The 18,860-nt window shown below is 62.0% G+C and overlaps 1 long non-coding RNA gene across 1 annotated transcript; it reads right to left on the bottom strand.

The window, feature by feature from the left end:
• Positions 1–7,463: 7,463 nt before the first annotated feature.
• On the bottom strand, positions 7,464–16,587 carry LOC144380010 (uncharacterized). The gene is made up of 3 exons (XR_013443672.1): positions 16,501–16,587; positions 15,080–15,126; positions 7,464–7,600 (listed from the first exon to the last, which is right to left on the bottom strand). It is a non-coding gene; the product is annotated as an uncharacterized LOC144380010 (long non-coding RNA).
• Between the last annotated feature and the right edge of the window lie 2,273 nt (positions 16,588–18,860).

The raw sequence follows: 18,860 nt of genomic DNA, 5'->3' as shown, positions 1-18,860 counted from the left end.
CAAGAGCAGGGCCGGAGGTTGGCAGGAGGATAGAGCCCCTGGGTGTGGGGCCGGGCACAGAGCGAGGGCTCAGGCTTTCATGAGGATGGTGAGTGGGATGTAAGGAATGATGGACAGGGGAGCCGGCTCCTGGAGGCCAGGGGTGGGGAGGGGGCCTTGGGGCACTTTGTTTACCACTTTCTGCTTTTCTGTGGCTTCCACATTTGCTAAAATGGGTCTGTTGACTTTCAGTGAGGGAAGCATGGGCTGTGTGTGGCCCAGAGCCTGGCGGGTGGAGGAGGCATGTGGGCAACCACATCGGGCGGGCGGGTGGGCCCCACCTGGGAAGCGGCCGGGGCGGCGGCTCGGAGCTCGGAGCGCGCGCTGGTGCCAAAGCTCACAGGCTGCGGTCCCCGTGGAGGAGAATGTGCTGTCGGGTGCGGTACGACCATTAATAGCAGCTTCCCCGGGCCGCGGGCCCGGGGCGGCACATGGCGGCTCAGGACGCCTCAAACCCGGGTCCGGGTAGGGCTGTCCCATGCCTCCGGCATGCGATCCTCACAAAAGGCCTGTCTGGGCCCGATTTTCTTGGTTCCACATGATTCTCTCAGTACCTTCGGCAGGTGCATGACTGTGCATTTCACAGGGGAAGGAAAAGAGGCCCAGAGAGGCTGAGTAATCACCCAAAGTCACACAGCTGCAAGGGGCAGAACCGGGTTTCAGATCCGAGTGGACAGATTAGAGCCGGTCACTCAACCTCCCAAGGGTGTGCAAATGGCTTGGTGAACCAAGCAGGAGTTCTGCCTGGGCCCCGGCCCGGCACCCAGCACACCCTTCACTGATGGAGCTGTTTGGGGACACGTGACAGACACTGGGCCCCGAGTGGGGCTGACGAGGCCAAGTGACCGGGGGCTCAGAGAGATCACCCAGACCAAGGGGGGCCTGCAGCTCGGTCAGGCAGGACTGGAGCAGGGTGGAGCAAGGGGAGGGAGGGTCTAGAGAGGACCAGCCTGGCCCCACCAAGCAAGGAGCAGTGGGGCCATCCAGAGGAACGAAACGTGAGACCCCCCCACACCTCCCCAGGGACAGTCCTGGAGAATTACCGAAAGGTTCTTCGCAGGCCCCTACAGCTGTGACTGTTACGGGTAGGGGTGCCCTACCCCGGGCGGGACGTGCTCTTGGGGAAGATATCTCCCAAGGAGGGGGTGGGCGGGTGGGGGTCAGCGCCCAGCCGGCCCATGGGCCTGACTGGCCAGGCTGCACTCTCACGGGGCTGCACTCTCCCCAGAGCCCTGCACCGGCTTGTGAAAAATGCAGGTTTCCAGGTCCCACCTCAGACCCACTGGCACACAGCATTGGAGATGGGGCCCCGGAAGCTGGGATTGCTGAGGCCCCAGGGGTTTGAGCACCTCACCTGGTGCCCAGAAAGCAGTGAGCAGGCTGACCCCCAGCATGATGCCTGCATGGGGCTGGGCCTTGGCTGACAACCTGACAACCTCCGGCCCTGGTTTTGTTTCTTAGAAGGGGAAACTGAGGCACCAGGAGCCTTTGGGGTGCAGCACTGAGCTCCTTGGGGCCAGCCAGCTCTGAGGATCCCGTGAGTGAAGCAGGCTGGAAGGAGTCCGAGCCCTACCCCTCCAGGTACTCTGTCGGTACCCACAGGCTGGTGGGGCCAACGAATTTGGGTTTCAGTAATAACTCCAGTAATAACCCTGGCTGGGATGGCCAGGATGGCCTCGGTGCCAACTGCAATCAGCTGGTCTTGGCTGTGGGAGGAGGGCTGGGAGGCAGGCTCAGCAGGAGAAGGAGCCGTGGTTGATTAGTCATGTCTGCTGTGGGTGCAGGAGAGGGTCCTGAGTTTGTCGTGTCCTTCCCAGGGGTGAGCTATCCCAGAGAGGACCCCTTACCCTGCTGACATGCAGCCAGGGCGTGGGATGCAGGTCAGCTCTCCTCTCCCCTCGGACATGGCTCACGTGTCTCCTTCCAGAGGCTTCTGTGACATGTCATACTGTACGTGCACCACCCACCTGTCCATCTGACCAACTGTGCGTCTATCCACCCGTCCAACTAGCTCTAGCCAAGGCCGGTGGGGACAAAGATGCTGGAGGGAGAGCCACAGCCTTCCACACGTGGCCTGCCACCAGGCAGCACACGCACACCAGGGAGTTAGGTCCTGGCCCTCAGGGATCACCCTGGAGCTGGCAAAGATACCCAAGATGGCCCAGGCAGGATCCTCCTGGCTCCGCAAGGACCTGTGACCCCGTGAGGAGTCTGGGAGACGGGACAGCAGGTGGGAACGGGGAGGTGCACTTCCCAGGACAGGGAAACAAAGAAACCGGAGTGGACACCTGGGGACTGACACAGGACACTGTGGGTCCAGAAGGGATCCTGAGGATGGAGTCCTGGTAACCAGTCCTGGCCTCCAGTCAGACCAACCTGGGTCAAATTTAGTGCCCTGCCACCACATCGGTGGGGTGGCTGAACTTCTCAGCCTCAGCATCTGAATCTATGAAACGGGGATGCGGGTCCTGGCACAGCCAAAGTTTTGTGCGGATCGGTGCTGGGCACAGAGCTGGACACGCGTGCTGAAAGTGAAGGGAGCGGCCCCTGGCTCCCAGGGCGGTCTCATCTGCTGCAAGAGGCCAAGGCTCAGCAGCCTGGGTGGCCGCCAACCTCTGGGCGGCATCCCGCCAGCTCCTGGGTGCATAAGAGAACGTGTCAGGGAAAGCACCCAAACCCTTGCAAGAGGGAAATAACGTGATCAGGAGGGGAAAGAGGCGGCTTGTGCCAAGATGGTTATAGCAACGCTATTCATACTGCGAAGAGCTGGAGCCCTCCCAGGTGCCCAACAATGGGGAGCAGGGAAGCCAGCGCCCGGAAGGCAGCTGTGCGGACCCCGTGGGCACACAGCGCTTGGCAGAGCTAGCTGCAGAGGCAGGGAGTGGGCAAGACCGGGCTGGTGGGCATGCCGGCCACTGCGTCACAGCTGCCGCAGGCTGGCGGGACAGAGGGCGCAGGCAGAGGAATCCCACCGCGAGGATAGTGCTTGGGGTCGCCCTGTGGCCCCGCCCTGCAGGAAGGCCCCGTGTCGGGCTGCCCCCCTCAGAGCAGGGAAGGGGCTTTGGAGTCACATTTGGGAACTAGAACCAGCCAGTCATGAACAGAGGGGCCCATGAGGCTAGCGCATCCACCTCCCTCACCTCCCCGAGGGGTGGTGACAGTCCTGTTAAACCAGAGGATGGGCCCGGCCCTTGTCCGGCCGGTGGGCATCCAGGAAGGGGCAGCTTCTGCCTCACTGGACAGTGAGGGTGTTGTGGAGGGCGCTCCTCATGGACCCCAGATACGCAGACTCTTCTGGAAATTGGGGCCCCCGCACCTTTCCCCCTGAGCCACTCCCTCCTACGGGAGCCGACACCTGAGCATGTTGGGCAAGAGCTGCCCACAGCCCTTTGTCGCACCGGTGCAGGCTGGTGCCCAAGGAGCAGAGGGGGCGGGTGGGGGGAGGAGGAACCCGGGACTCCCCACCCCCAGCCCAGGCCAAAGCCACCAGGGCAGTGGGGGGTGGGGGCGAGCAGAGACCCTTCGGGAAGGGCGTGGACCAGTGGGGAGACTCGGGAGCCTGCCAGGTGGACAGGACACGCCGGCAGGGCTCTCCCTGGACCTCCTCAGGGGGTGGGCCGCTGTGGGGAGCGGGGCCTGGAGACCCCAGGGGGCCCGGCTGTGCACAATGCAGCCTCGAATACCAAGCCCCATGCACCTGCCTCACCGAGCCGGGAGGACACAAAGGGCCGGGTAGGCACAGGGGACCCTGGCGGAGACCCAGCCCTCCAGGGGACAGAGAGCTGCCCCTGGAACCTTCCAGGTGCGTTGTGGCCATGCTCCTCCAGGCCCTGACACTCGGGAAACCCTTTCTTAGTCGTTGGTTGATTTGGTTCACACTCAACACCATCTTTTTACAAATCTTACAAATAAGGAAGCTGAGTCTAGGCGAGTTCTGGCAGAGAACAAGGACGGAATCAGAATTCGAACCCAGGTCTCCAGTGGGGCCCCTGTTCCTTCTCTACCGAAAATTGTTGCCACCACCCATGGCTCCTGGATTACGAAGCCCACGAGTGGGGGGGCCCTGGGCCTGCTCCCCGTCGTGCCCCTGTGCCCAGCACTCTGCGGGCACCCAGATGGGCACATCAGCCTCCCCACGCTTGTCCTCGAGTTCCCCAGATCCCCCCACTTCCGGCCACAGCGGCTCTTCCCTCCCTCCTCTGGCCTGGATGGCTCTGGGCTCCGGCTCTGCTGGACCCAGGGCGGCTCCTCCGGAACCCGATAGAAGAGCTGAGCACGTACAACCATTTTCTCAGATGAATTATAATTTTCCTTCATTTCCCCTTCAAAACACACTAATTAAACAGACATTGTTAAGACAGCCAATTGAAATTCAAAAAAGCATCCTCTTTCTAAAGAACATGTCCATTTCTTTAGAGGCAATTGTGTGCATTGTGGAAACCGCGCACGGACGCACACACGTGCACGCTCAGATGCGTGCGCACACACGCGCGCACACACACACACACACACACGCACAGGCCGGTGCAGGCGCCCAGCCTCACCTGAATGCGTGCTCTCCTGTCCAGTGCCAGCACTATGGGACTGTTTGATTGAATTTTTTCTTTTTCCCAATGTTTGCCACGGTGACCAGGACACAGATAACCTCGGGATGCTCTTTCCTCCTGCCGCTGCCCCACTCCGGCACTGGAGGGGTCCTCGAGGACCCGGGCAGCGACCCTCCTTCCAGGGGCGCCTTCCCCTGCTGGCTACTCACATGGGGTACATCATCTGCTTCACATCCCCATCCCCCTCTTACCTGAGCCCACACAGAGGCTTCTGGACCCAGCGTGGGGGTGGAGGAGGCCTCCCCCAGCCCAGCGAGACCCTGAGCCCAGCCTCCAGTGTGACAGGCCAATGGCTTCCAACTGATAGGAATCTCAACTTTCAAAACCCAAAGGGAGCTGGGCCTCCAGGTAACTTGCAGGGGGAGGGGCTCACCTGGGGATACCCCCCTTTTAAATATAACTCCTCGATTTTTTTTTTAGTCAAAGTGGAGCAAATGTACAGGAAGGTGACTTGGGACAAGGAGCACTCCGCATAGCCGCTACTCAGGCAAGAACCAGACTCTACCAGCCCCGGAAACGGCCCCAGAGCCCCCAGCATCCCTCCCCGGCCTGACCCCTAACACCTGGGACCACTCTTGCTTGTTGGAATTTTAGACAATGGGCTGTCACCATTCCCCCAGGAGAGCCCCGTGCAGCCACGTGAGGATTTATTCATGTGCGCCGCTGTTCAGAGATGCCTGGATCCTCTACAGCTCGGAGCCATCACCCGCAGGCTGAGGTGCCCCCCCACAGTGCTTGCTGGGGCCCTGGGCACTCGTCTCCGTGGGGCATGTGCCTGGCAGTGGACTTGCTGGGTCATTGACAAGGGATCCCACCGCCACTGTGGACGGCAACCTCCCGGCTGTCCTTACTCCCAGTCTCCCTGATGAAAGGCACGGCTTCTCAGGTCGGTCTCTCCTGCCCCTGAGTCCTGTCCCCTCCCTCCTGGATGTTTTGCTCCTCCTGGCCTGTGGTCTCGCCCCTGCGTCCCTTCTCCTGGCTAACAGCAGAGCTATGCTTTCTAAAAGCGTGGGGGCAAAGTCCCATTGAGCAGGCAGTTGGGGAAGGCTCGAATTTGCAGGGCCCCGCAGAACACAACCTCCCCAAGTCCCCATGGGGCTTGGCTGCCCGGCACCGGGGCGCAGCCGTCGTCCTGCCCCGAGTTACTGCCCCAGCCCCTCGGGCTGGCGTCCGCAGGCTGAGCCCACCTGAGGGATTCCCACAGATTCTCCAGCTGGGAAGGTGCCGGCCTTCCATGGAAGGAGTCCCGACAGGGGAGTTGAGGGTCAGCCAAGATTCGGAGCCTGGTGACTCAGGCTTTGAGGAAACTCAGCCCGCCCAACTCTCGGGTTCTCCTTGCCCCTCCCCTGCACACTCTCCCTGAAGACCCCAGCCCTGCTAGCCCCACCCACCTGAGGGCCAGGTACCTTGACACAGCAGGTGATTCACACCTCCGAGGGGAGGGGAGCGGAGGGGAGGGGTCTGTGGGCTCTTACAAGCCCCTTCCTCACTGGCTCCCTGGGGCCTCACCAAGTCCCTGGGGAGGAGGGGTCAGGAGCACGCAGCTGCACCCTCCTCCAGGGGCCATGGCGTCTAACTACCCCTGGGACGGGTAGCACTTGTAAGATAGCCCCTTGTATGTCCCTGTGACCTCAGCCGGGGGCTGCTGCCATCCCTGTCTCTGAGACCCAGGCCCTGGGAGGCTAAGCTGACACACTCGGGCTGAGGGGCTAACGTGGGCAATGGGCTGGCGGGGCTCGGGCTCCCAGGTCCACCCACTCCCCTGGTGCTGGATCTCGGAGGAGGGAACTTCCTAGATGGTGCCGTCCCTGGGGAGGGAGGAGGTGGGTGCAGGGTGGTGGGGCCCACAGCCTCTGAGGACCAAGCGCACAGTCACAGCCCCGGGGCCTGGCCGCAGCAGCTGCCTCCTCGGGATGGGAAGCTCATGGGAAGCTCGGAGGGCCCCGGGGTCCCCTGAAAGAGCCCCCGCCTCACTGCTGGGTTTGTGAGGGCCCGAGCCACCCTCCCGGCACACTGTGGCAAACAGTGATCCAGTCAGCACAGAGCGAGTGCCTGCTGCGTATGGGGCACCGCACCTGCTGCCGGGGACAGACACGGACGCGCGCGACTGGGGAGCACAGGCACGGAAGGCTTCCTGGAGGAGCAGCATAGCCACGCCGAGGGGAAGGAGGGGGTCCAGGCAGGGCGTTCCCACAGAGGAAGTGCTTGTACAAGGGCCAGGAGGCTGAGTGTGTGAGAGAATGTGTGTATCCGTGAGTGTGTGTGTGTGTGTGAGTAGAAGGGAGTGTGTGCGTGAGTGCGTTCCTGAGTGTGAACACAAGTGAGTCTGAGTATGCAGATATGTGGGTGAGTGTGGCTTTGAGTGTGTGAATTTGAGTGTGTGAGCGTGTTTGTGTGTGAACACAAGTATGAGTCTGAGTGTGCAGATATGAGTCTGAGAGAGTGTGAGTGTGTGCGTCTATGGGTGTGAGCGTGCATGTGAACACAGGTGTGAGTCCGAGTGTGTGGATATGAGTGTGAGTGTGTCAGAGTGAGTGAGTGTCTGGCACGCACGTGGCACGTCAGCAGGGCCTCGTGGGCCACGACAAGGTGATAAGGAGTCAGGACAGAATCCTGAGGCCCGGGGGTGGAGGCTGGATGGAGGCTGGAAGTGGCTGGGGCACCAGCTGGAGGCCGGGACAGCGTGGCGAGGACAGGGGGCAGTCCTGGCCAGGGCCGGGTCACTGGGCCAATCTGAGCCGTGTCAGGCAGAGAAATGTTTTGTATACATGTGTATTAGTCAGCGCTTGCTGCATAACAAACCACCCCCGAATTCAGTTGGTTACAAAAACCCACAGTGGTTTCCTCACCGGTGGGTCTGTGGGTCCGAGGTAGGTGTGGGGGGCCAGGCTGCAGGCTGGGTTCGGGTCTGCTCCTGCATCTCCTCCTCCTCGCACGCTCCTGGGGGCAGATCTCTAGAGCAGAAGAGAGCGAGCCGGCTGCGGAACCAGGGGGAGGACCTGGCCCGCTCGCCTCCACCGGCCATCCCTTAGTCCCTTAGTCCAGGCCTGTCCTGCCGCCCAGCCCCACGGGGTGGGGCAGGGAAGTCCCTCCACCAACAGCCGGAGGCCAGGGAGCAGCAGGGAGCTGTCAGAGGGCGGGAGGAGCTGGGCACCCCACCCAGGGTCCCACCTTCCTCACGGGGCGTTGGGAGGATCACCCCAGGCTCAGGACACAGAGGAGCAGACCCTGCCCATCTGCCCAGAAGGACTTGGCAAGCTCTTCCAAGTACCTTCTAAATGGGGGCTAGTAGGCGGTCAGGGTGCCCTGAGCTTCGCCCCACTGAGCCCCTGACGCAGGGACTCCACCGTCCGGGCGGGAGCGCCCTCCGCTCAGGCCAGCGGCCCAGCGGGACCCGGCACTATGGCAATTCTGCCTCCTGGGGTCTGTCTGGCCTCCAGCCCCTCCAGCCTTCACCTCTGCAGGAACACGGGGCCTTGAACACAGCCTCAGGGAGGAGGGTGCCTCACCCCCTCTGGGGGCTGCCCCACAGCCTGCCAGCAGCCTCTCCCCGCCCAGCCCTCCAGAGCTGTGCAGCATCCTAGCCCTCGGAGCCTGGGGGGACAGCCCAGGCAGCAGCCTCAGAAACGGGTACAGAAATGCTGGATTGACTTGTCAACCTAGCTGCGCAGTGGACAGGGAGGAAGGCAGGAGTGAGGCAGCCCCAGGGGCAGACGGGGGCCTGGGGCCCAGTCTGAGGCTCTGGATCAACCTCACTGTGATGAAGAAGACTCCCCTCTGCCTCCCTGCCGGAGGCTACGCAGCTTCCCTTACATGCCCCTGGAGACAGGTGCTTCACTCCTGACTGAGGCAGTGGTTAGAAGCATCTTCCTCATTTGACCTGGCTGTGCCCTGGGGTCCCACTTCTGCCTCCACAGGGCAGATCATCAGCCTGTGTTGAGCACCTGCTGAATGCAGTGCCCCGCCCCACAACACAGAAGCCAGTGCCCACAGACAAGGGAGGAGGGAGAGGAGAGAGAGGGTGGGGGAGGGGGAGAGAGGGAGGGAAGGGAGAGAGGAGAGAGGGGAGGGGGAGAGGGGGAGGGGGGACAGAATGAGGGGGAGGGGCAGAGAGGAAAGAGAGGGTGGGGGTGAGAAAGGGAGGGAGGGGAGAGGGGGTGGGGAGGGAGAGAGGGTGGGGAGGAGGGAGAGGAGGGGGTGGGGAGGAGGGAGAGGGAAGGGGGTGAGAAAGGGAGGGGAGAGGGGAAGAGGAGGGGAGAGGAGAGAGAGGGAGGGAGGGAGGCGAGGAAGATAGAGAAGAGAATGAGAGAGGGAGGGGAGTGGGGGAGAGGGGCGAGAGAGGGAGGGGACTGGGAGGGGAGGGAGGAGAGGGGGAGAGGGAGCAAGCCTCTGTCTGCTGTCTGTCTTGGCACCACTTAGCCCCAGGGTTACAAAGCCCCCCCGAGGCGATCAGGCCCAGGGGAAGCCATAAATCTCAATGACCGCCCCCCACAAGTTTTCTCCCCTCCTGAAACAACAGATATCATTTCCTTTGTTGCAGCCCAGACTCCCAGAGGGTTTTCTGATAAAAAGCCACTTCTTCAAAACATCAAACCCAAGTCCTTTCAGGCAGCCACAGGGTCAGCCTTCCCTCCTGGGGGTGGAGACGCCGGCCGGATGTCTAGGAGGGCCTGCCCGCCTGTCTGCCCAGCGGAGGGTCCACGCCAAGGCCGCGGGACCTGTGATCGTGTCCTGGCCTCCTCGATTCTGCCACGACACCACTGAGGGATGGCCGGCTGATCTCAGCTTGGTTACCACTAGCGGCGAGGGGCTCACTCCCTAGCGGCAAGGGGCTCACTCCCCATCAGCGCAGGCTGATCCTGGGAGGACCCTTCCAAAGGGGACTGTTTCCCACGTGGCTTCAGATCTGCCTCCTGTAGTGGGCCCCAGATCCTGGCTCCCTCGGGGATGCCCGGAGTGCCCTCTCCTCGGTGCCTGTGTTGTGACCCCTGGCAGCTAGGACCCACTGAGACACGGAGTGGGGACCCTCAGTCGTGGGGAGGGGAGGGGTGGGGTGGTTTCATTCTGGGCAGGCTTTATCCTCAGACACTGCAAGGGTTTGGGGAAAGCCCCAGAAGGGTGAGCCTCTCTGCCCCTCTTTCCAGGTGGGGTGCTCTCTTCAGCCGGGGAGCCCCACCTCCATCCTGCCTGCAGGTCCCCCACCCCCCAATTCTTTTGCAGCCCCACCTCCCATACCCCCACTGCCCATGGAGGTAATACCTGTGTCCACCTCACTGGGAGGAGCCTGGGGCTCTGGGGCCTCCCAGGAAGCGTGGGGTCGGGGCAGGGCCCAAAGGAGATCCCTCAGTCTCTCCCCGGTCCTGCTCTGGGAGCAGTTGCTTAGGCACCTGCTGAGTCCTTCCTTCTAGGCATGACCCCACTGGCCCTTCACAGTAGGGGTGGGGCAGCTTCTGCTGACCCCATTCTACAGAGGGGGAGATTGAGGTTAGTAGGGGACTGCACGGCCCCTCCTCAGAGAGGCCTTCCCCACCTGCCCTGCAAGCCGCAGGGGAGGCTACACCTCCGAACTCTGGGCTCCACTTGGGGGGAGGCCAGCGCCCAGAGTCCTCCCCAGCGGGCTCCTGAACGTGCAAATACCGTGTCCCCTCAAAGGCCCAGAACGCCTCCGGGCCACACGTCTTGTTTCTGCCCCTGAGCTCACTCTGCGTGGGTTTGTCTTATGTTCGAGGCATGAACTTGCTCCTGAGCGGGGTCCACGGGGCTGGGCGGTCCCTGCAATCAGTGGGCTCTGCAGGAAGGAGCCAGTGTCGAGGGCGGGCGGCCCTTGCGGGCTGGAGAGCCCGGTCTTCCTGCTCCCCTTCCTCCACATCTGGGGTCCCTCGGATGTGGTCGCAGGAGACCTGCAGAGAAAGGAGCACGCGGCCCCAAGCAAGCTCAGCTGCTCTCTGGACTGGAAACCTCAGGGCACTTGTACTCATCTCCCCTGCCCCCCACACAACCCTCACCTCGGGCACAGTCAGAGGAAACACTCAGAGAGGCTCAGCCACAGGCCCAGGGTTACTCAGCAAGTACACAGCGGAGGCAGGATATGAACTCAGCTCTGCCTGGGTCCTGAGCCCAGATTTGTGGCTCCGCACAGGAGAACCTTCCTTTAAGGACGTGGAGGGATCCTTGGAGGCCCCCCCTTTGCAGGTGGGGAGATCGAGGCCCAAAGTCACACAGTGAGCCAGAGCAGGTGGGGCCCTGGGTTTCTGGACTCCAATCCAGAGCGAGGACCCAGTCCCATGGGTCAAGCCCACAGCCCTCCCCCCTCGCCAAGGAACATGTCAGGAGGTCCCCCGTGAGGACGGCGGAGGGGTGCCCGGCCTCAGGAGCCACCACCTCCAGCCCCATCCCAGAAGTGCCCATCTGGACACTGGTGCTGGCCTGACCCTCATGTTGGGCACCAGGGGCATCCGCCAGCCTCACGCCTGACTGTGTTGGGAACCGGGGCCCCAGCAGGTCAGGCAGGAGCACCCTGGTGCTCCTTTGTGGGGCCTGGGAAGGGCCGAGTCATGCCCCAGGCCAGCCCGCATCTGCACCGAGTAGCCCTTTTCCCTGCACGCATGGGCCTCGCGGAGGTGCAGGGAGCCCCTCCTGCCGGGGCACACGGACGGCACCCTACAGGAAGCCCTGTGCACACCGCTCAGTCCCACCAGTCAGTCGAGAAAATTTAACTCCTAGATAGCCCAAAGCCTCGCCATGAGTGCGGGGACGTTTTGATGGTTCCTTCATCCCTTCCTTTACTCCTTGAGCATTTGACACGGGCTGGGCTCCGGGAGGCCATGGCAAGCCTGAGCGGCTTCTGGCTCCTGAGGTCTCTGGGCCTCAACGGACGACTTTGATACCACGTGGCGGGGACTTGGCCGTGCCGAGCTCAGAGTGCACATGTTAGGGGCCCAATCCAGACTGGGGGTGAATCGGGAGGGCTGCCTGGAAGAAGCCCCATCCAAGCTGAGACAGCAAGGACGGGAGGAGCTATCCAGATGGGGAGGAGGAGGAGGCAAGGGAACACCCGGCACCAGTGGGAAGAGCGGGTCCTGTCCTGGGGTCGATGGAAGCTGGTGTGGCCAGAGCGCAGAGTCGTGGAGGGGTGTGCAGGGCAAGGAGTTTGGACTCTGTCCTAAGGGCCGTGGGCATCTCCCCAAGCCAGGCTTAGTGCTGCACGCTGCAGATGTCATGCTGCCCCCGAAGCCTGCGGCGAGCAGGGGTTTGCGTCCAGGGCTGCGTGGCCCAGAGACGGGACATGAGCAAATGTACTGGGGCTGGGGGAGCAAATAAGGAAATGAAATCCAGTGTCAGGGCGGGACTCGCTCCAGATCCCCAGGAGAGCAGGGCGCCGGCGCGCACCACAGGAGACTTCCAGGCCCCGGCAGGCACAGCCCGGCACGGCCCGGGTGATTCTCGGTGAGTCAGGGCCAGGGCGCTCCCGGCTGGAGACGGGCTGGCCGCACCAAAGCCGAGGCGTCCTGCGGCCTGCAGCCCACGGGGCGGCAATGGTGCCAAGGGCCGGCTCCTCCCCGCCTGCCCACCGTCCCCCTTCCACCGGACCCGCACAAACAGTGGAAAGCACTTCACCAGCGCCGGAGCCCCGCAGACGTGGGACAGGGCTTTGGAACGTCCTTCTGGTGGAAAATATATTGGAAGGAAAGTGAGATATTCGTGGGCAGCGTGGCCCTCGAGCCCAGATCCAGCCCCACACCGGGAAAGTGGGAAGAAGATGTGACGGTTCCAGGGGCAGGTGGCCCCCCTCCCGCCGATGTCCCTTTCCTCCTGCCCCAGGACGGGGGTCCCGTCTAGAGAGGCTTCCGAGGACCCTCACCCTCCTCCTTGTTGGTAACATCTGGAGTGGCCGAGGAAGTGCGTGGAAATAATCTGCTGGCCAATCCAGAACCGTCTAAAGCACCCTCCCCACAAACCCTCCCATGCTCATCAGGGGGCCCGAATACAGGCATCCCTCGCCCCTCTCTCCTGCTCCAGTCACCGCGGCCCTCCCCCCACGCGGCCACCGCCTGCGTGTGTCTTGGGCCTTGGCTCACAGCCAGGCCTCTCCTCCCCACCCTCTCCCCTCCCCTCGCTGTCTGGCCCCCTCTGTCCACTTGCTTGACACCTGTCTCCCCTACAGCATAAGACTGCACGCTTCCTTTTCCTCCTTGTCCCACATCCGTCCCCACTCCCTGCGTGGCCGGGACCCCCCTCCACACATGCCTGTGCACACTGCTCACACGGACAGAGGAATGCATACACTTGCACGCATGGGCACACATACACGTGCATGCACGTGTACACACTCTTGAATCCTGGCTTCAGGGTCTATTCTGGGCACCGTTCCTCCCTGGCCCGGCACCTGCATTGTGCATTCGCCCTTCACTTAGGAGACGGGCACAGAGATGTTGGTAACGGGCCTAGGGCCACCCCGCTAACACACAGCAAAGCTGGGATTCGAATCAGCACTACTTCTTCACCACTAGGCCCACAGCCCGGGTCACAAGCGAATAGGGCTCCTGTGGCCACTGGGTCCTCACTGGAGCTTCAACCAGGGTGACGAAGGAAGACTTGGCAGACCGCCCCCCACTCCACGCTTGTGCCTGTCAGCACAACATAAAAGCTAATCTAGAAGTAAACAAATTCAGTGAGAGGAACAGAACCTTTTAAAAAGGAAAATTGAGATGCCCAAAGGGGGTGTCTAATTTTTATCCCATTTCACAATTGAATTGTAAATCTGTCTTGGAGCCGAGCTCCTGGGCCACCGAGCTAAGACATGGTTCAGAGGAAGGTCCCGGGGACTGCGGCCAGGCCTTCACGGGCTTTCTCCTCCAGCCCCTCCAGACCGCAGACCTATGCAGGCAGGGCCCTCCGGCCAAGGCTGAGCTGCGGGGCCCCGGCTCCGCATGGGGTGGCTGAGCCCTCAGCTCCGGAGAACAGGTGCGCTACTGAGCTGGCTTTCCGACCGCAGCGGGGCCACGTGCTTGCCTTCCCACCTCAGCTCCACGGCACCCTGGCCCAAAACTTGGCCTCTCGACATGAGCGGCTTTGTCCTGCAGCTGCCCGACCAGGGGAGGGTGGAGGGAGAGGCCGGCTGAGGCCACCGGCCCCTCCCACTGCCGCGGCTGTGCCCCAGGACCGGGGGGTGGGGGGTGCACTGCCACAGTTAACTTAGAACGGGCAGCACAGGGGCGCCGCGTTGACGTCTGGTTGCGCAGAACCGAGCGGCAGGAAGCCGGTGATGTTAAGCGTTGCAAGGACAACGTGAGCTTTGCAGATGACGTTTCCATACGTTTCTGCACAGTCCTGCCAGCCTCTTCCACAGCCCCGCACTCCCGTTTCATGCGCACCCTGCGTGGGCTGTCACCCTCGGCAGGCACCCCCCGCCACTTGCCGAAGGCGGCCCCACCACCCTGGCGAGGTCCCAAGAGGTCCCCATGAGGACATGGAGGCCGGGCCGGGGACAGGAGGCAAACAGGGGCCCGTCTGACAGATAACAACGGGGCTTCCTGCAGGGGCGCCCCTCCTCCTCGTGCCCCTCGTGCCAGGCCCGGAGAGCATCCATCCCATTACTCAGACCCGCATGACGAGCCGGTAGCTGCGGTCATGATAAGCGGGCTGCCCTTGGCCCTCGTTGGGCAGTGCCCGTGCCCGCGACTGGGAAGGGCAGCCTGACCCCGTCCCGACGCCCAGACCGCACAGCAGCAGAGCCGGGATTCAGACCCAGTTCCTGACGCCCAAGCCTCTGCTCTCAACCCCACTTTGAAGCGCCTCCCACGGATTTCAGGGTGCGGTCACCTCTGCACCACCCGACGGCAGGTGGGGCCCAGCTACCAAACAGCCATCCTGTTCTTCCAGAAAGATCCCGTCCACCCTGCAAGGCTCTCAGTGGCCCCAGGCCTCGCCCGCCGATGCCGGCATTTGTCCAGTGATCCTGACTCATGTGCGAGAGAGCAGGACCAGAGGAGCCTGGGGGATGGCCAGCCTGGACGAAGCAGTGACCCCCAAGGTCCGGGGCCTTCTATGAAGACAGACTGTGACGGTTCACACCTGGAAGGGGCACCTGGAGGAACAGCCCCAGGCCGACCCCGCACCTGCTGATACCTCCTAAAGGTTCTCCTCCCCCTGGGTGGGCCACTCTGGCTTCTCTGTTCCTGAAGGCTGCCCCTCTTCTGACATTTGAGGAGGTTCTTGTGACAAGAGCATGCATGACTGTCTGAGTACTAATGCACAGATACCCCAGGGAACCCCCCAGCCTTTAGGTCCCAAAGCTGAGGGGTTACAAACGCATTCTCCAAGCTTCAGGTCAGACCATGGTGAGGGGGGATGAGGTTACGGGGTTCTCCCTTCATTGAACTATCAGTGACACAGAATTTCCATTCCCCGGTACCCACCCCCTCCTCACCCACCTGATCTCAGGAATTGCTTCCATCCACGGTAGCTGGAGCCTCAGCTCCTGGAATGCATCACAGAAGGCAAGAGGGTGTTTGTTAATAGACAGGCCAGCCATCGGCTCCCCCACGGGTGGCTCAAGAGGTAGGTTTTTAGGATTCTCTGTGAAAGTGTGCAATTTTTTACTTGAACTAAAATGGTAGAAGAAAAGCATCCGTCCATCCATCTGCCTTGCCACTCAACTATCCAACCATCCACCTGCCCACCCACTCACCCAACCATGCACCCATCCATCCATCTATCCATTCATCCACTCATCCACCCTACCACCCACCCACCTACCAACCACCGAGTCACATATCCAACCATCCATCCATCCTACTGTCCAATCATTCATCCATCCACCTACCCTACTGCCCACTCATCCATCATCCATCCATCCATCCAGCGACCCACCCCACCGTCCAATCATCCATCCATCCACCCACCTACCTTACTGTCCATTCATCCAGCCATTCATTCATCCGTCTAACAATCTATCCATCTACCCATTCAGCCATTCAGAATTCACTCGGCACCCCCATGTGCCCACTAGTTCCAGAGGGTGCAGATACACCAACCCAGTGCCTGCCAGTGAGAACAAACAGATACAAAAACAAGCACTTATAAAACACAGTCAGGAGGACAGGTGTTCCCCATTGATGGAACTTACCCAAAGAGATTATGTGCGAGGTTGTGCAGTACACGGTCCCTGCCCTGCCTCACCAGGAGCTTCCTACTGGGAGCCCCTTTGCGGCCTACCCTGGTGCTTCCTACCCCCTTACTTTTGCATGTTCTAGAGGTAATACCCTTCCCTCTTGTCTGAATAGTCATATCCTACCTGCCCTCAAGACACAGCTCAAAGGTGAACCTTCCTGCCTGCTCCTGTGCTCTTGCCGAGGCACCTACCACACTGCATGCAGAGCCTAATTCGTCTGCACCCTTCTAGACTCGGGCCTCCCTGGAGGGGCAGAGACTGGGTTCTGTTCACGGGTTCATGGCTGCATCGGGGATAGAGCCCATGCGAGAGCTGATGCTCTCAAGAAGTGTTTATGGGACGGAGGGTGGGAGGGTGGAAGAAATGGCCAGAGCCCCCTTCCTGACCCGCCCATCAGAGTCTTCAGGCTGCTTGTCCTTCTAGGTCTGGGGAGCTGCCTTCCCTCCCCTCTGTGGACCCTCTCAGGAGACCTGCTGCCTGCCTTGAGGACCATTCTCTGAAGCCTTGGGAAAGATGGCGCATGCTGCCCCAGCCCCAGGCCCAGCCAATCCCCATGTCCTCCTGTTCACTCCCAGACCGGTCTCCCAGGCTGGACTGAGCGAAGCCTTCCAGGGAAGGGGGCTGGCCAGGCTCGGCCTCTGGAATTCGAGGAGCCTTTGGAAAACCCCTGGTCCAACCTACCTAGCCTGTTCCCCTCTGATGGGCCCCCATTTTTGGGGCCCATCAGAGATCCCAAGAGATAGGGCTCCAGGGTTATCACCTCTCGGAGAGGGTCACTTAGAAAGCCTGCCTGTCGGAGAACTCTAAAGCCAAGACCAAGGGCCACGGCCTTGACCATCAGCCCTGGGCACGAGAGACCGTGTTTCCAAGCATACACACACTGCTTAATGTTTAACTTCCCGAGAGATTTTTTCAACCAATATTGACATTAACTTTGCACAGATAAGAATGTTCAGAGGCGCCCACCCAGAAATCCATCGGGCACCAGCCCAGGTGCCACACACCCTCTCTGGCCTTGAAGGTCTCGTCCTGCCCCGTCCAGGAGCTGGTGGTAAAGGGCTATGCTGGGTTAGGGGTGCAGTGGGGATCTCAGGGCACCGAGCCCCATTCTGACTTCTCCTCTGCCAGGTGTTCCTAGACTCTGCTCAAAGCACATCTCCCGCCCAGCCCCCACCAGGACGAGCACTTGCTGAGATGGTCCCTGGGTACCTACCTGTCCCCTTCACTCTCCTGGGGGGCTGGGAGATAAACCCCACTTTCTTAGCCGGGCGCCCCCTTAAAGCAGACCTGGAGACAAGGATGTAGCTGCAGGCACCTTACCAGAAGCACCGTGGGGAGGGCAGCGGGGAGGCGAGAAAGGCGGGGAGGCGAGACAGGTGCTCTCGCAAGGGGGGTTGTGAGGCAGGGGTCAGGGGCTCGGTCCCCTGCGGGGCTCTGGGAGACTGCAGAGTGCACCCCAGAACTGCCCCCTCCCGGGGGGCACCTAGCCCGACCCACCAACACCCTGGTTGAGGATCATTTGTGGCATGAACTTCTCGGCACCTCCAGCAGGCCTCGCCCGTAACCAAGGAAAGGGGACAGCCTCTGACCTCCACTCGCAGGGGACCCCCGGCAGACGGGTGCTGTGAGCCCTCCTGCCCTCACTCCCGGGGTCACCCTGCTAACTCGGGAGAGCTCTACCAAGAGATGTGACCACCCCCATTCTAGAGATTAGGACACTGAGGCCCAGACTGGTCGCGGGGCCTGGCCCGGTGGCACGGCCAGTGGGTGGTGGGGCTGGGTTTGCCGGACCCCTAGCTGCACGGGGTGCTCTGAACTGATGGGCCGCACTCCCTGAATGTCCAGCCACGCAAGCTCTGATGTATGCAGGCCTCGGAGCTCCGAGTCGGGAAGAAACCCAAGGTGGCTGCCTTCTCCTGAGCCGTGTCCAAGGAGGCCACCCGTGGGGGCAGGAGACCTGGGATGGCTAACCCTGCCTCCTTGGCGGTGGGACCTCGGCCAACATGGAAACCCTCCCTCTTTCCGTCGGCAAATGGGGGGAGGGGGCTCGGGGCTGATGAATGCAGGCACAAACCTACATGGAAACTCTGAGAACATTCCTGAGGACGGCCAGGCTGACCAGCTTCTCTGGAGAGTCTCGGACAAAAAGTCCAGTGCTTTTCCTTATGGAAAACTCCACTGGTGATGAGGCCGAAGGCACGCTCAGAATAACTGGCAGGGACACAGGGAGCCCAGGGCCCTGCCTGCGGACCAGGCTCCTGGGGAGGCAGCGCCCCCCAGAGGTGTCCCCGCGGCTCACCCCTTCGCCGCGCTGCCGTGGGGGCCGAGTGCACAGAGCGAAAACCAGCCGTCCCTCCCTCTCCGGGCTCTTGGCCACTGGGGATCATTTCTGGAGCGACGCCTGTCTCCCCAAGCCTCCATGTCGCCTGGCCCGGAGCTTCTAAAAGCCCCCAGAGAAGGTCAGCGAGCGGGTGTGCGGAAGCTGGGTGCAGAGCTGGAGACCCGGGCCTCCCATTCAGAGTCGCGACGGGCTGGGCTGCTGGGGATGGGTGCGTTCTGTGCAGGAACCTTGACCTCAGCCCATCGAGCTTTCTGGAGCACCCAGAGCATCAGCCAGACCCGAGGACACCGCGGAGGGGAGGCCGCCACGGTGCTGAGCAGCCCGGCAGGCGTCTGTGGTCTGGAACCCGGGCAATCTGGGCACAGACCCCGCCCCAGGTCCCACGGGGGTCTCTGGGACTGTGCTCTGTTCTGGGGTGGGAAGCTTGGCCTGAGCACCCTGAGCAAGCCAGGGGGCCGCCCGTTCCCTTCCAGACCCCGCGCCCAGCGAGAAGGGAAGGCGGATAGCCAGTGTCAGCCCCGCGCAAGCCGAGGGTCCCCAGCCGGCTTCCTCCGTGGGCAAGGTGACGCGGGTTCTTCTAGACTCTGTTCTAGGCTCATCTCTGCGGAAGGAACGCTTGTTGGCCCCCGCTCGGCTCTGGCCAAGTGCGCTTGTTGCGATGTGTGCTTCGGCCCAGCCTTTTCCTAAATCGCCGTGGCTT

This window comes from Halichoerus grypus, chromosome 14 (genome assembly GCF_964656455.1).
Source record: "Halichoerus grypus chromosome 14, mHalGry1.hap1.1, whole genome shotgun sequence".
Classification (NCBI taxonomy): domain Eukaryota; kingdom Metazoa; phylum Chordata; class Mammalia; order Carnivora; family Phocidae; genus Halichoerus; species Halichoerus grypus.
The sequence above is the reverse complement of the archived record's forward strand: the minus strand, read 5'-3'. Positions and strand labels throughout refer to the sequence as shown.